This window comes from Equus asinus, chromosome 26 (assembly GCF_041296235.1).
Source record: "Equus asinus isolate D_3611 breed Donkey chromosome 26, EquAss-T2T_v2, whole genome shotgun sequence".
Lineage (NCBI taxonomy): Eukaryota > Metazoa > Chordata > Mammalia > Perissodactyla > Equidae > Equus > Equus asinus.
In genome coordinates, this window is record NC_091815.1 from 37,364,263 (window position 1) to 37,381,653 (window position 17,391).

At 47.9% G+C, this 17,391-nt stretch overlaps 1 pseudogene; it reads left to right on the forward strand.

The window, feature by feature from the left end:
- Nucleotides 1-3,931: 3,931 nt before the first annotated feature.
- LOC123281098 (olfactory receptor 6E1-like) lies at nucleotides 3,932-7,146 on the forward strand (annotated as a pseudogene).
- Nucleotides 7,147-17,391: the final 10,245 nt, after the last annotated feature.

A 17,391-nucleotide genomic window follows, 5' to 3' on the forward strand; every position in this document is an offset into this window, starting at 1 on the left:
TTTCTGGAGTGACACTGCCTGGGCTGTCCCTTGGTCTGTTGGGCCTCCCACTTAGTCTCTGAGCTTCATGCTTCTCATCTGTAAAGGAGAGAGAGAACATTGTTAAGTTTGAAATAAGTCCGGGTCTCCTTCTCCCTCAGCTTCCTTTACAGAAGTCTCATTTATAGATTCCCTCCCTTGACAAGCATTTGTTGAGCTTTCCTGAGTGGCAGAAGTTAGAACAGGTAATACCAAGGTCTCACATTTCTGTCCTCAATGTGCTGCCAGCTGTTGGGAATTCGGACACGGAAGCAGCTCAGGGAGACTGACCAAAGCTTTAGAAGGACGGTGATGACACACAAGTTTCCCGTGTTCAGTGTGAAGCTCTCACTCTGAGCCATATGTGTGAAGGGAAACCTTGGGGTGTTCAAGGTGATTCATATATTCTTCTCTCATTCATTTATTCCTAGTTTTTTTCCTCAGACCTTCTTTCTTCGCCAATATTTTCCATCACTGTATCCTGCCTCTCGATCCAGCGGGGCGTGTGGGTAGCTAGTCTTCTGTTCTGCATACTGCCCTACAGCTGCCTTCTTTGTTTAATTCGTAATTGTGTTAAAATGCACATAACATAAAACTCACCATTTTAACCATTTGTAAGTGCACAGGTCGGTAGTGTTAAGTACATTCACATTGTTGTGCAATCATCACCACCATCCATCTCTAGAACTCTTTTTATCTTGCAAAAGTAAAACTCTATACCCATTAAACAACTCCCCTCCCCCAGCCCTTAGCAACCACCCTCCCACTTTCTGTCTCTCTGAATTTGACTATCGAAGTACATCACATGTGGAATCATACCGTATTTGCTTTTTTGTGACTGGCTCATTTCACTCAGCATAATGTCCTCCAGGATCCTCCACGTTGTAGCGTGTGTCAGAATTTCCTTCCTTTTTAAGGCTGAATAACATTCTGTTGTATGTTTATACATCATATTTTTTTATCCATCCATCCATCAGTGGGCACTTGGGCTGTTTCCACCTTTTGGCTATTGCGAATAATGCTGTAATGAACGTTGGCATACATGTTTCTCTTTGAGTATTTGTCATTAAAATCTTTTGTTGTTGACAGTTCCTCCAGCTTCTTCTTAGGACTGAAAGGGGAACTTTGAGATTCTTGCCTCCATGGTTTATAGCTTCCTCCACCTTTTGCTCTTTCCTTCACCTTCTGTGTCCTTGGGGCCGCACCACCCTCCAGTCTCTGCCTGCCTCATCCAGGTCCCACCCTGGAGAGGAAGAAAATGCAGATCACTGAGAGCCTTTGAATGCATCATGCAAATGCTCTGTCTTAGAGCTCAAATCCCAGATTCTCAGCCTCCTGTCCTTCATCCCAGGTCCCACTTTATAAATCGATCAAACTTGCCTATCATTAAAATATTTTCTTCTGGATGCAACCAATCCATGTATATTTATGCATAAGTTTTGCATGGGCTCCAGAATAACACTACTCTGTGACTTGGGAACTCTACTGAAACTGTCTGCCTCAGTTTCATCACTATGAAAATGGGCTTAAAAATGCTATCTACCTCCACATTTTGAGAATTAATAGAGTTAAAACATGTAGTGAAAATACGTGGCACATAGTAAGCACTGTAGCGATGTGAGCTGTTATTATCAGTTCACAACACTGATGTGAAAATTAAATGTGTAAATATGTATAAAGCACATTCAAACGGTAAACACTCCATCAAATGGGTGTTACTTGTATTATTATTACTATCTGGCTATGTACTATAAATTGGTCAATATTTTTAAGGTAAAATATGAATAGGTATTATATCCTATAGCACAGTCCAATAAAAACATAATGAAGGCCACATACGTATTTTTAAATTTTCTAGTAGCCAGGTTAAAAACTGGGGAAGGGACAGGTATGGTGGCATAATGGTTAAATTAGTGTGTTCTGCTTCGGTGGCCCAGGGTTTGCAGGTTTGGATCCCAGGTGCAGACCTACACACTGCTCATCATGCCATGCTGTGGTGGCATCCCACATACAAAATAGAAGAAGATGGGCACAGATTTTAGCTCAAGGCCAATCTTCCTCTGCAAAAAAAAAGAAAAAAGTGGGGAAAACACAATAACAGCCCTGGGCCTTGCTTTCCCCTCACTCCTTCTGTGTCCTAACCAAACATGGTGCTTCCCCACATGGCCCCGCATGGCAGGGTGAACCCCACATCTTCTCTCAGAAAGTGTAAGTGATACAAATCATGCAGTGGCATTGACCTCTCCATGTCATCACTCAGTCGCTTCTACAAATTAAAATCCCACAAGTACAATTGATACAAAACCCCATAGAATCAGATAACCCAAAAAGGTGTTTGTTTTCCACTGAAGACACCCAGTCCTATCTTTGAAGCATTTTGAAGTCTTTTACAATTTGTCCCTACACTTAGCATTTTGACTTGTTATCAGATAGCCGTACATTGGGTTCTATGTGGAGGTGGAAAAGGAGATGTGAGCAGTTGTGACCCATGATGACACCACCAAGACCACATTCCAATCATCAAGGCGGAGCAGGCACAAAAAAGAGAAGAGAATGGGTCATTATTTGCTGTTTTGCGTTTGACCTGGAAAGTGGACACTCAATACTGCCCATAGCCATTTGGCTAGAATGTGGGGCCATCCAGATCTGCAAAGGGGACTGGCAAAAGCGGGTTTTAGTCTGCGGAGCCCTCTGTCTTGGTCCGTTTGGCTGCTCTAACAAATAGGACAGACTGGGTGGCTTATAAACAACAGACATCTATTTCTCACAGCTCTGGAGGGAGCTGTCTGGGGTCTCCTGCATAAGGGCACTAACCCCCTTCACAAGGGCTCCATCCTCATGATCTAATCATTCCTCAAAGGCTCCACATCCTAATACCATCACCTTGGGCACTAGGGTTTCAAGATATGAATTTGGGGATGACACAAATATCAGATCCAGTTAAAAGGGAGAGTCCTGGGAAAAGAAGGAATATGGAGAGACAGCCAAGAGTCTCTCACTTGGTGACCAGAGACAACTCCTGAACATGGTGTTGAAGATGTTGTTAGGAAAAGGACGCACACCGTAGCCGTAGCAGGAAAAAGAAAATTTGCATATACCTGCCATAGCAGGTTATTAATAAGCGAGCATCATTCTGGTGAGTATGACAGGGCTAAACCTTGGGGATATCAAGGCCTGAAGAATCATCAACCACATGAGTCCAGTGGGGTTGACTCTTGCTACTCTGCTGAAAATAAGAGAAAGAGTAGAAAATGACCTGAATCCAGCCTGGTCATATTCCGCTCTTGGGGAAAAGTAAACAAGGAAACAAAAAGGAGACTGTCCCCAAAACTTTAGCCCCCAAACAAGTTCCCTTGAGTAGAATTTGAAGGAAGTTGAGTTAATCAGTCCCTTAAGGATGATTAGAAGTTGTCAAAGTTTTCTGGGTCCCTCAGGCCTGACTCATGTCCCACTGGGATGGGACCTCCTAGAGTGAGAAGAGTTGGGGAGGGGAAAGGATTCCCACCTTCCCATTTGGGGTGGATTTATGGTCTGGAATAGCAATAGTGTCTGGCACCAGGAGAGCTCCATTCTACCGAGAGTCTCAAAGAACTTGTCCTCACTGTTTTCTGTCTCTTTGTTTGCTCAGAGTCTCTCTTGGGTCTCTGACTTTCTCTCTTTCTGTCTTTCTTTCCCTGTTCTGTCTTCATCTTATTTTTCTCGCTGCCTTTCTCTCTCCTTCGCTGTCTGCTTCTTTCCCTTTGTCTCTAGCTCTCTGACTCTTTCTTGCTTTGTCTCTCTTCGTCTGCCTGTCCTCCCCACTCTGTACCTCTGCTCTCCCCCTGGTTCTTTCTTTCCATGTCTGTCTGTCTCTCTTCCTCCCAGTGCCTCTCCTCGTCTCTGTCACCCCTGTTGCTTTTGTTGATTACCTTCTCCTTTGTCTCTGTTTCATGCCATATGCCTCTCTGGGAAAATTCCAGAGTCAGAACCCTGACCTTCTGTGATGAAGAAGACCGTGTAAGTTCCAGGTAGAATGACTGCTGTTACCCGTTGCACGGGCACCACTCACGTCACCGTCTAGGACGGACAGAGCGGGAGGAGACGGCTGAAGAGGCAGAAGAAGGGGTCTCCCCGATGCTGATGGGACCGGAATGGGACTCGGGGGGATGGATAGTGATTCCTTCCTCATGTGGTTTTGAGGCCATGAGATTCCCTCAGCGGCCTGGCCTGAAGAGTCGGGAGAGAGCAGCCTGGTTAACTGCAGATACGAGGTGGCATCTAAAGCCAAGATTCAGGTTCGGATGATCAGTCTTTAGCTGGATAGAACCCGTGGAAGTGACACATGCCAACAGACGGAGGAAACTCGATTCTTTTAATAACTCTGATGTTTGCATCGCATGTTATAAGTATGAAATATTTTCATATCCATATTTGAGTCTCACAAAAAATCGATGGAAAAGACAGAGTAGGTATTATCTCACCTTAGAGGGGAAAAAACTGAGCCTCAGAAAGGTGAAGCTACTTCCTCTTACAGCCACACACACGACAAACGGCAGAGCCAAGGTCCAAATCCAGGTCTGTCTAAAGTCTCAGTGCAGAGTTCTCTCTACTGTGGAGAAGTGTTTTTATTTTGTGTTCGTTTCTGTTCTTAATTGAAAGGAAGGGAGTAGGTCATATCATGGAGTTCTGGGGGATCTAAGTCACCTGAGCCTGGGAGGTCTATCCCTCAGTCACTTCGTAGACGTCAGGTGAGGGCCAATCATGAAGGGCCTTGAATGCCAAGCTGAGGAGCTGGGACTTTATCCCAAGGGCACTAGGGGGCCATGGAGGGTTTAGGCAGAGGAGAGACAGAGTCAGCCCTGAGAGCTAGACAGATCTCTCTAAAGCTGAAATGGAAGATGGACGGGAGGGCATAGGAATGGATACCGAATGACCCGGGGCCTGGATAACAGTCTAGAACCACCACATCTATCCAGTATGGTAGCTGGGAGCCCCGTGTGGCTATGGAGCACTTGAAATGTGGATGGTCTGCAATGAGATGTGCTGAAAGTGTGAAATACTCACCAGATTGAAGACTTAGCCCAAAATAAAACTACGTAAAGCAATTCATGAATGACTTTTTCATAACGATTACATGTGGAAATGAAAATATTTTGGATATATTAGATTAAGCAAAATGTACGATGAAACAATTTTATCTGTTTCTTATTACTTCGTCTTTTAATGTGGCTCCTTGAAAATTTGAAATCACATATGTGGCTCGCATTTGTGGCTCACATTATATTTCTAGTTGGGTGCTGCTGCTCTAGAGGAATGAGTACGGCATTTCAGACAGGGACAAGGGCGGCATTTGCTACCCATGTTCTGCAGAGACAACTGACGTGGTAGAGTAGACCACAGTAGCTCCGAATTTTCAAGAGTTCTTCTCCAGCTGGCAAACACCTCACCCGTCTCTCCCCTCTCCAAATCCTTCTGTCTGGTTTCCTCTGGGAGAGGGGGTGTGGCTAAAGGGGCGTGGGAGCCTGCTCCCATTCTGCTTCTTGATCTGAGCGCTGGTTGCAATCGGACGCTCCGTTTGAGGAAACGCAGCGAATGTCACAGTAATGATATATGCGCTTCTCAAAATGTGTATGATACTACAATTCAAAGACATTAACAAACAGATAAATACTTGCAAAGGGCAAAACCAAAATTCTCTATATTATCCTTTCTGGTCCCAAACTGTATGAACTCAGTCTATATGAAGTAAAGCCCTGCCAGCAACAGGTCTCAGGGCAAAGCATTTACTCAGCAAATAGGGTTCCAAAGGGACAAGAGGCAAATTCTTCTGATGAAAGGAAATGATGCTTTTTCCCGTATTTACAGATAATAGGTAGCATCGGGGATGGTGTGCATTATGTGCCAAGCCCTGTTCTAGGCTGTCACTCATTTCATCTTCACAACCACCTATGGGGCGGGCACACATATTGTCCCCGCAGTATTGATGGAGCCGCTGAGACCCGGAGAAGCTAAGCCACAGAGCCAGGATCAGGCGCAGGGGCCTCCTCGGGCCGCGTCTCTAACCACCAGGCTCTCCTGCCTCACAGATGGGCGCCCCCGGGCCGGGCCGCGCAGCCAACCGCACCGAGGCGCTGGCCTTGGTGCTCCCGGGGGTCACCGACGTGCGCGCGCTGTGGCTGCTGCTCTTCGCCGCGCTCCTCCCCACTTAGTCGCGACCCTCCTCCCGGGGGACCTGCTCATCGTCACCTTGCCGGTGGCCGACCGCCGCCTCGCCGCCCCCGTGTACTACTTCCTGCGGCACTTCGCGCTGCTGGAGCTGGGCTTCCCCTCCGCCGTCCCCCGCAGATGCCGGCCCACCTCCTCACGGGACGCGGGACCATCCCCCGGGCCGGATGCTCCGCGCAGACGGGGCTCTCCTTCCTCCTGGGCCCGGCGGAGCCCCTGCTGCTGCGGTGACGGCCGCCCACCGCTCCCTGGCCGGCCGCCGCCCGCTGCGGCCCCCAGCCCTCGTGAGCACGCGCGTGTGCCCGCGCTCGAGCTGGCCTGCGGGGGGGCCGCCTGCTCTTCCTCACCGGGCCCGGCGTCTGGGTGCTCTCCGTCCCCTTCTGCGGCCCCGGCGTCCTCCATCACTTCTTCCGCGACAGCGCGCCCTTGCTGGCGCTGGCCTGCGCCCACACCGGCCTCCTGCAGCTCGTGCGCTCCCTGGTGGCCGTGCGCACCCCGGCCAGCGCCGTGCTGGTGACCGGCCCGTCCCACGGCTGCTTGGTCGCCACCGCCCTGCACCTGCCTTCCTCGGGGGGTCGCAGCAAGGCCTTCTCCGCCTGCTCCTCCCACATCCTGGTGGTGTCCCTCACCTACGGGAGCTGCGCCGTCATGTACCTGAGCCCCACGCAGACCGGGCGGCTGCAGCTCAAGAAAGGACTTGCCTTCCTCAACACCACCGTGTGGCCCCTGCTGAACCCCTTCATCTCCTGCCTTGGGAATGAGCTGGTCCAGAAAGCTGGCCGGGGTGTGCTGTCCAAGGGGAGAGGGTGTTCTTCTGAGAAGCCCAGGGCAGAAGCTTTCCTGAGAGCTGCTTATCTGCTTCTTTTTAATTTTTTCAATGAATGCAATTATTTCCGGTTTGAGGAGGGAGGAAAAAAATGCTAGTTTACAAGCTGATTGTGAGGGGCTGGCCTGTGGCTGAGTGGTTAAGTTCCTGTGCTCTCCTTTGCTGGCCCAGGGTTTCCATGGTTTGGATCCTGGGCACAGACTTGGCACCACTCATCAGGCCATGCTGAGGCGGCGTTCCCACATGCCACAACGAAGAGGACCCACAACTAAAATATACAACTATGTACTGGGGGGCTTTGGGGAGAAGAAGGGGAAACAAGTTAAAAGCTGACTGTGGTTACAGTAGTGCATTCTAGGAAAACGGAATACGGAATGAACTGCTTTTCTTTTTTTTTTTTTTTTTCTGCTTTATCTCCCCAAACCCTGCCCCCGTACACAGTTGTATATCTTAGTCGCACGTCCTTCTAGTTGTGGGATGTGGGACGCCGCCTCAACGTGGCCTGACGAGCAGTGCCATGTCCACACCCAGGATCCAAACCCTGGGCCTCTGCAGCGGAGCGCGCGAACTTAACCACTTGGCCAGGGAGCCGGCCCCTGAACTGCTTTTCTACTTAGGAAAACACAGCCTCTGGCAGTAATGGTGGAGACCACTGATCGCGCTGCTTATCCAGTCTCTGTGTTAGCAATAGAGCACCTTGAATTTTATCTGGGCCATGATGGCCGGTCAGAAACAACATTTCCCATCCTCCCTTGCAACTACCTTGGTCAGGTGACTAAGTTTTGGAGGATGGGGTATGAGGGAATGATCTGTGTGATTTATGGACCTTGGTTTTGTAAGAAACCTGCTTGCTCTCCATTTTTACTTCTTCCATCTTCCTGCTGCCTGGGGTTTGGTGACGACTGTGGCAGCCACCTCAGGACAAGGTGTGGATGCCATCTGTAGAGGACAGGAGAGACATCCCGTCAGCCTGGGTCCCTGGGTGAGTTGGGGGAACAGAGCCACCTGCTGGCCTTGCGTCACCACAGACCTCTTTTGTGAGAGAGAAACACAGGTGTGTCTCGTCCAGCCACTGTGATTTGGGGGATCTTTGTCACACCTGCTGAGCACAGCTTTTCCCACTATTACAGCTGCAAGAGGAAATTCCCAGAGCATGGCCTGGAGTCAAGACAAAGGGTCAGAGGGAACGGCCCGATGGCGCAGCAGTTAAGTTCGCACGTTCTACTTCAGCGGCCTGGGGTTCGCCTGTTCAGATCCCGGGTGCGGACATGGCGCTGCTTGGCAAGCCATGCTGTGGCAGGCGTCCTACATATAAAGTAGAGGAAGATGGGCACGGATGTTAGCTCAGGGCCAGCCTTCCTCAGCAAAAAGAGGAGGATTGGCAGTACTTAGCTCAGGGCTAATCTTCCTCGAAAAAAAACAAAAACAAAGGGGGCCGGCCCCATGGCCTAGTGGTTAAGCTTGAGCGCTCTGCTTTGGGGGCCCAGGGTCTCACTGGTTCGGATCCTGGGCACAGACATGGCACCACTCATCAAGCCATGCTGAGGAGGCATCCCACATGCCACAACCAGAAGGACCCACAACTAAAAATACACAACTATGTACCGGGGGGCTTTGGGGAGAAAAAGAAAAAATAAAATCTTTAAAAAAAAAAAAAGAAAGATAAAGGGGCAGAACTGCGGTGCAAGGCGTCCACTCTGGATGGAGAGGGTGTCCCAGTGCAAATGGTCTGGTTCCAGAGACAGCAGTTATTGGGGGATCCCTGAAACTTAGGGAGGGGAGATGGGGGTTAAGGTTTGCACAGAAAACCATGGGCCCTACCAGCATGGCGGGCACAAGGCAAGGATACAAGGTGAAAGATGGAAACCAGGAAAGATTCCACGGAGTGGGTCAAGTCCTATGCATTTTGAGAACAATGATGTCTGATCCTCAGGTGTTGGGGGTCCAGGACAGGCCACCCCAAAATATCTCACACTGGAATATTGATTATTTTGTATTAAAGTTACTTGAGAAGCAAAAAGGACATCCTGACCCCCTGTCTCTGTTCCCCCTGAAAGCAGGAAATAAATCTCCCACGTGAAGATGCTCTTCCTGCATCCCAGTCACCAGAGCTACAGAATTCAGGACCGAGAAGCTGCATAATCAAACCCTGTTACTTTTACTAATTTACTACCTCAAGCCTAAACTCTGTTTAAATTCTTCTAATTACATACCCCAAACCTAAGTTTTTTTGTGCTATCCTCCCTCACAAATTTATTGTTTCTTTGCCTAAAAGATACCTATGCTGCCTGCCTTGTTCACTCTCCGAGCATCCTTTCTCTATGATCTCCCATATGTACGTATTAAATTGGGTTTTTCTCCTGTTGCTCTGGTCTTGTGTCAATTATGTTGTTAGTCCAGACATAAGAACATGAAAGGGTCGAAGGGGGGAATTTCTCCCTCTCCGACACCAGTCATGGTCAAGAGATAGGATCAAACATTTGAATCGCACAATCGATCAAGCTTGTGAAGGGTGGTGGATAAGAAAATTCATGCATCTGTGCTCTGGTATGAGACATAACGTTATATAAAATAGAACCCTGTTCTGGTGTGGCTCCTTCATGCATAAATAGGTGTGTGTAAATCTTTAGCTGGTGATTGGTACCATGCAGAAAAATCAGAATGGGCATACAGTGAACTGGGATGGTGTGGGAGCAGCTCGGCTGGCCTGGGTGATTGGGATGTTCTCTCAGCATTGCAGCTGAGCCCTTGATGAAGTAGGGAATGCACCCATGCAGATGGCTGCAGGCAGGCCTTGAAGAAAGGAGAGAAGACGTGTATGATGTGGCCTGAAGAACGGTGTGCTGGAGGAACCCAAGGAAGAAGGGGGGGTGTAGGGAAGAAAGACATTTCCTCTACCCACTCTGGGTCCTTCTGGCCAGACAATAAATTAAATCCACATGAGACAGAATAACAGGAGAAAATTAAACAAAGCTTTATAACATGCATAGATGGGAGAGACCCAGAAAAATTGAGTAACTCGCCAAAATGGTGGAAGCTCTCACCTTAAATACCATCCTCAGCTAAAGACAAAGGAGGATGTTGAGGGTAGGAAGAGCCAGTTACAGATTACCAGAAAAGCACAGTAAACAAGAATAAAGTTACCATGAAGATTTAAGTCCTTGCCTTCCTCACTGATAAGTTTCTAGAGGTAAGGTCATCCCCCTCTTCCTGGTACAGAGAGGGAGACGCCTTTACAGATGGAGATTTCCTTTACAAATGTGAATGTCTCTTAACAAAAGGTAAGTAAATTCTACTTTTCAGAGTTTCTCTCATGTGTGCAGTTTTGGTTTTTCTGTTTGTTTTTTTTTTTTGGCTTTTTGAGGAAGATTAGCCCTGAGCTAACATCTGCTGCCAATTGTCCTCTTTTCGCTGAGGAAGACTGGCCCTGAACGCACATCCGTGCCCATCTTCCTCTATTTTATATGTGGGACGCTTGCCACAGCGTGGCTTGCCAAGCAGTGCCGTGTCTGCAACCGGGATCCGAACTGGTGAACCCCGGGCTGCCGAAGCGGAACACGCAAACTTAACCACTGTGCCACTGGGCCAGCCCTCATGTCTGCAGTTTTTAAAAGTAACCAGCCCAAAATAATCCTCATGCCAAAAATTGACAGGTCTCACTCCTAACCCGAACATTCACATAGCTTGGGGTGGCCAATCCCAGTCCCCTACAGGGGCATGGGGCCTTGAGGAAGGGTAGTTGGTACAAGAGATTTACGAGCACAGTGGGAGGCATGTTTAGGCAGGGCTCATGTGGCCGATTATGACAACACTGGATTCCATAATGAGATAGCCATTACAGGGTTTGAAAAGAGTGATGGAATCCAATTTGTTTTAAATATTTCAGTATGTGTTTTGGGGACCAACAGAACAAGAAAGCCTTCTGAGCACCAATAGTCACCCAAGCAGAGGACGGGAGTGGTTCTCAGGAGGGTACGAGGAGAGGAGATGGTGCAGGTGGTTGAAGCAGAGATTCCCTTATTCCTGGGATGGGGTGTTATGAGGCAGAAGAAGCAAGGATAACTCTGAAGACATTGGCATCCCACCAATTGGAGGGACGGACCTGACATTGACCAAGATGGAAGACTGAGAAATGTGCAGGTTTCTGGGGGAAGATGGGGCCAGAGATGCAGGCCACCTCCAGGAGCTGGAGGAGGCAGGGGAACGGTCTCCCCTAAAGCCTCCAGAAGGAGCCAGCCCTGCCCACTCTTAGGTGTTTAGCCCCATAGCAAGTTAAGGAATTGTGAGGCACTTGAAAGTCTGCCTTTACATTTGGGCACATCATCTGAATGAAATACATGTTGCTTAGATAATAAAGTCAGCAAATTCTGAGTTTTATTTCAAGGCCATAAGTCCTATCTGTACTGTTTACTGTGTCTTCTCACAGCATCTTAATGATGCAGAGGCAGCCAAGGGCCTTTTTACTGCATTAATATGGTCCCTGGACCAGCCTGCTCCAGCATCACCTGGGGACTTGTTAGAAATACAAGTCCTGGGGCCAGCCTGGTGGAGTAGCAGTTAAGTTTGTGTGCTCTGCTTTAGCAGCTTGGGATTCACTGGTTTGGATCCCAGGTGTGGACCTACACACAACTCATCAAGCCATGCCGTGGCAGCGTCCCACATACAAAATAGAGGAAGATGGACACAGATGTTAGCTCAGATATAATCTTCCTCAAGCAAAAAGAGGAAGATTGGCAACAGATGTCAGCTCAGGGCTGTGGGGGACTGGAATTGGCCACCTCAAGATACGTCTCTTTGGCATGAGGATTATTTTGGGCTGGTTACTTTTAAAAACTGCAGACAGGAAAGAAACTCTGAAAAGTAGAATTTACTTACCCTTTGTTAAGAGACATTTACATGTAAAGGAAATCTCCATCTGTAAAGGTGTCTCCCTCTCTGTACCAGGAAGAGGGGGATGACCTTATCTCTAGAAACTCTTATCAATGTGGAAGGAAGGACTTAAATCTGCATAATAACCTTACTCTTGTTTACTGTGCTTTTCTGGTAATCTCCCACAACTGACTCCCCACCCCGCCCCCCTCCGCCAACATCCTCCTTTTTCTTTAGCTGAAGATGATATTTAAGGTGGTGGCTTCCACCATTTTGGTGAGTTGCTCAGTTTGCTTGAGCATCTCCCATGTATACACGTTATAAAGCTTTGTTTAATTTTCTCCTGTTATTCTGTCTCATGTGAATTTAATTCACTGTCTGGCCAGAAGGACCCAGAGCGGGTAGAGGCAATGACTTCCTCCCCTACAGGGCCAATCTTCCTCATCAAAAAAAAAAAAGAAAGAAAGAAAGAAAGAAAAAAATACAAATCCTCAGGTCCCACCCCAGAATGGCTGAATCAGGAACTCCAGGCATGGGAACAACTATGCCTTTTATCAAGCCCTCCTGGAGATGCACACTTTAGTTTACGGACCACAGCTCTAGACCTGGCCTGGGGAATCCAGGGAAGCTAAGATCACAGGGCAGGAGAGAAGAATATGCCACCCAAAATATGCCCCTCACCATATTGGTTATTTTGAATTCAAGGTACTTGAGAAACCGCTGGTACAAGAAGGACACTCTGGCCTTCTTTTGCCCCCCTCCAAAGGGGGACAGCAGAGAAACCTCCCATGTGAAAGCTCCCCTCTGGGTACCAGGAGGACAGAAGGCGTCCTTATCACCAGAGAGTGAATTTAGGGCCGAGAAGGCTATATCTGCAAACCTTGTTATTTCTATGCCAATTTACTACCCCAAACCCAAACCCCTTCGTCTTGGCAATTCTTCACAAATTCACTTTCTTTGTGTGGGGGCCTGGAATTGGCCACCCCAAGACATGTCTCTTTGGCATGATGATTATTTGGGGCTGGTTACTTTGCAGACAGGAAAGCAACTGAAAAGTAGAATTTACTTACCCTTTGTAAGAGACATTTACATTGTAAAGGAAATCTCCATCTGTAAAGATATCTCCCTCTCTACCAGGAAGAAGGGGGATGACCTTATCTCTAGAAACTCTTAATCAATGGGGAAGGAAGGACTTAAATCTGCATTTGTTTATTGTGCTTGTCTGGTAACCTCCTGTAACCGACTCCCCCCACCCCCAGCATCCCCCTTTGTCTTTTGCTGGATATGATATTTAAAGTGGGGGCGTCAGCCATTTTGTCGAGTTGCTCAGCTTGCCTGAGCCTCTCCCATGTATACATGTTATAAAGCTTTGTTTAATTTTCTCCTGCCATTCTGTCTCATGTGAATTTAATTCGTTCTCCGGCCAGAAGCACCCAGAGAGGGTAGAGGAAATGTCTTCCTCCCCTACATCTAAAAGGTATGAAAGCTGTCTGTTTGGGTCCCTTCTTTGAGTCTCATATTTCTATGGGGCTCCCGTACCTACAAAATTATATTAGTTTTCCTCCTGTTAATCTATCTTATGTCCATTTAATTATTACACCAGCCATAGAATCTAGAAGGGAAAATATTTCAGCCCCTACAACAGAAACAAAGAGCATTCCACAAGAGATCAGCCGCCAGCCCTGCAAACAGAGGGGTCGGGACATGACATCCAAACCCAGCCTGGAGAGGGTCAGGTGGCCGGTGAACTGGTCTATGTGTAGATGACTCAGCTGAGGACCCGAGAATGGCATCTGCCTCTCCAAGTTCAGGCAGCAAACAGGTGGCAGAGCTGGGACTTAGAAAGACTGGGTCCTCATCCTGTCAAGCATGGTGGGGGTGAGGAATTGGTTCTAAATGAGTGAAAGGAATTTGCCAACAATGACTCCTGAAGGGGGCGTCAGAGCCAGAACTAGAACCCCAGGCTTCCTGTGTCTTGGGTGGGGGGAACATTCACCAAATCTCCTCCTCATCCACACCTGACCGTCACAGCCTCCACCCCGCCCAGCCCCCAGCCTTGTTGGAAAGCCGTCCGGTCCGAGAATTTCCCCATGACTCTTCTCCACATCACTGTGGCTAAATGTGGCTCCCGAACTCCTGACTCAAAGGAAACGTGGGGATGACAGTCCACAGGGGGTTGGGGACTCGGAACTGGCCTCTTGCACACGGGGACTGTGACCTCCCCTCCTGTGCCCTGACCGCAGAGAATTACAAAGTCGAGACTCAAAAGTGTTCGGAATGATTCTCAGGAAGAGAGAACAGATTTGGTTTGGCCCTTCTGATCTTTTTGGTTCTGTTCATTTTTCATTTTTTCATGGAGAAAATATTCACCATAACATTCACCGCTTTAAAGAGTGCAATGCCATTAGGCACCTGTGTGTGGTGATGGATCGTAATTAGTCTTTGGGTTGTGAACACAATGCAATCTACACAGGAATCAAAATATGATGAGGTACACCCGAAATTTATAGCATGTTATAAACCAATGTTACCACAATAAAAAAAAGAGTGCAATTCTGTGGGTTTTAGTATATTCACCAGGTTGTGCGATATAACCACCATCTAATTCTGGAACATTCTTAGTACCCCACAAAGAAACCCTGTGCCTGTCTGCAGTCACTGCTCATTCCCTTTACCCCAGCCCCTGGCAGCCACTGATCTGATTTTGGCCTGTACGGACTTGCCACTCCTGGACACTTCATATCAGTGGAATCCACACCACGATACGTGCATTTTGTGTCTGGCTTCTTTCATTTGGCATAATGCATGTTTTTGTTTTGTTCCGTGGATGATGGGGATCTCATAATTGGGGAGTGATTCCTGGAAAGAAGCATGAAGCTGCGAGAGTCTGGGGCAGCATGTCTGCCCTGGGGAGTGAGGGGTATGGGCAGGCCCTGACGGTGGGGAAGCCAGCCCTGGGATGGTCATGAGGGTGGAAACCCCATTCTGGTCCCTGAGAACAATAGGATGACCCCCTTCCTGGATGCAGTAGAGGATGGCAAGTAACCCCACCTTGGATAATGAGGGCATTGCCCTCGTGCACTCTGTGGGGGGCCCTTGGGAAAGAGAACTGCAGAATGTTGGGGCCCAGGGCAGGCCACCCCAAAATCCCACAATAGCTTATTGATTACTGAATTAAGATTACTGGAGAAGTAAAAAGGACGTTCTGACTCTCCTGTCTGTCGTCCTCCTGAAAGCAGAAAATAAATTTCCCATGAGAAGGGGTTCTCCTTGCATCCTGATCACCAAAGCAAGAGAATTCAGAGCTGAGAAGCCTGTGTAAACAAACCTTGCTAATTTACTACCTCAGGCCCAAACTCAGCTTAAACTCATCACTAAGGGGCCGGCCTGTTGGTGTAGTGGTTAGGTTCGCACACTCTACTTCAGCCACCTGGGGTTCACAGGTTCGGATCCAGGGTGTGGGCCTAGCACCACTCGTCAAGCCATGCTGTGGTGGTATCCCACATAAAATAGAGGAAGATTGACACAGATATTAGCTCAGGGCCAATCTTCCTCACACACACAAAAAATTCCTCCCTAATTACATACCTGAAATCTAAGTTTCTTTGTCCTGTCATTCCTCACAAATTTATTATTTCTTTGTGTAAAAGATATATATAATGCCTGCTTTGTTCACCCTCTGAGCATCATTTCTCTATGATCTCCAATATGTACATATTAAATTGGGCTTTTCTGTTATTAATCTGGTCTTGTGTCAATTTTATTAATTGTCCATCCATAAGAACACAAGAAGGGTTGAAAGGGGTCTTTCCCCCACCCCAACAAGGACATCTATCGGGAGTCAGTTTGGGGTTTGCTCTGGTCTGAGAGAGTGTCCTGGGAGAACAAGCCACCCAGGATCCCCTGTCTGTGCACCTGGGCAGTCTCTCGCCAAGGCCACAGGACCTGGTGACAAGGACTCCTCCCTGCCCGGGACCCAGCCAGCCCCTCCAGCCCAGCCACCCCTACTGCCTGGATTCCAGATCTCGAGGAGGTTGGCAGAGGTTCTGAAAACGCTGATGATCCCGTCCCCAGCTGAGGTTTCCACATCCCTACTTCCTGCCGAAAGTACAAACCATCTGGAGTGACAGCTCTCTGAACTCCCAAGGGGAGCCCACCACGACAGAGCGCCAGCTCGAGCAAAAACTATAGGGCGCCTGGCAAAATCTGAAATTCAGATAAACAATGGACCATGTTTTAGTACAAGTCTGTCCTTATATATTGCACCCGTGGGACCTAGAGGAAAACGATTTGTTGTTCGACTGTGTAACGAGGAGTTGTTGGAGGCCACAATATGGAAACTGTACTTCTTGGACTACAAAATAATTCATCATTTACTTGAAATTCAAATTTAAAGGGCCATCCTGTATTTTATCCGGCCACCTACTTCTGAGGCCCACTGGTCTGGCAGTGTCCTTGTCTGGCAGAACCGGCTCCCTGCCATCTTTGATGCGGCCAGATGGCGCTCACTCTAGCACAGGAAGACTCATCAATCGTTCTTTAGTGAACTGCTTGAGAAAAATATTTTTGAGAAATACTCCGCGCCAAACGCTGTCTTACTGTTTGGACGGGGAACTCAATAATAACATCTGTCCTCGAGGATCTGGTGACCCAGCAGGGTACAGAAACACATCATTAAAATAGAGACTGATGAACACTACAATAAGGAAATCATATAGAAAAAAAGTGATATTGTAATAAAATATACTTTCTCTTTATCCAAAAAGAAAGAAGCATATAGAAATAATATTCCCATCCTTTCGGATGCTTCTCCATCACCCAGACACTCCTCCTGAATACTATATCTGCTTTGTTATAATCTGCGTTATAGGACCTGAGCCATTTGACCCGCAAAAGTGACCCACAGGGGCCGCCCTGTGGCCCAGGGGTTAAGTTCTCGCGCTCCGCTTTGGTGGCCCCAGGTTTCTCGGGTTCAGATCCTGGGCGCAGACATGGCACTGCTCATCAGGCCACATTGAGGCGGCGTCCCACGTGCCACAACTAGAAGGACCCACAACTAAAGTATACAACTATGTACCGGGGGCTTTGGGGAGAAAAAAGCAAGGAAAAAAAGTGACCCACAGTCTGGCTTTTGCTGGTTGCACATTCTTGATGCAGTTGGCTGCGTGCCCATGTCCTTTCTATTTCCCGCCAACTGACAGTGAGATCAGAGACTCATACAAACTCAGTGTACCCGATAGGTTCTTGTTCATTTTGTAACCTGTGATTCTGTTTTGTTTTTTAAAGCAGCACTATATTAAAAGCTTCTGAGTATGATTTTAAAAAATTGTGATCTGTTATGCAAAAGAGAGGAATGGGGGAATTTGGGCTTGTCGGGAACTATTTTTCTGAGGAAACGGCATTTAAGTTTAAAAGGATACACAGGCTGGTAATTAGCGAGTGAAAAGCATTCCAGGCAGAGAGAATGGTATGCT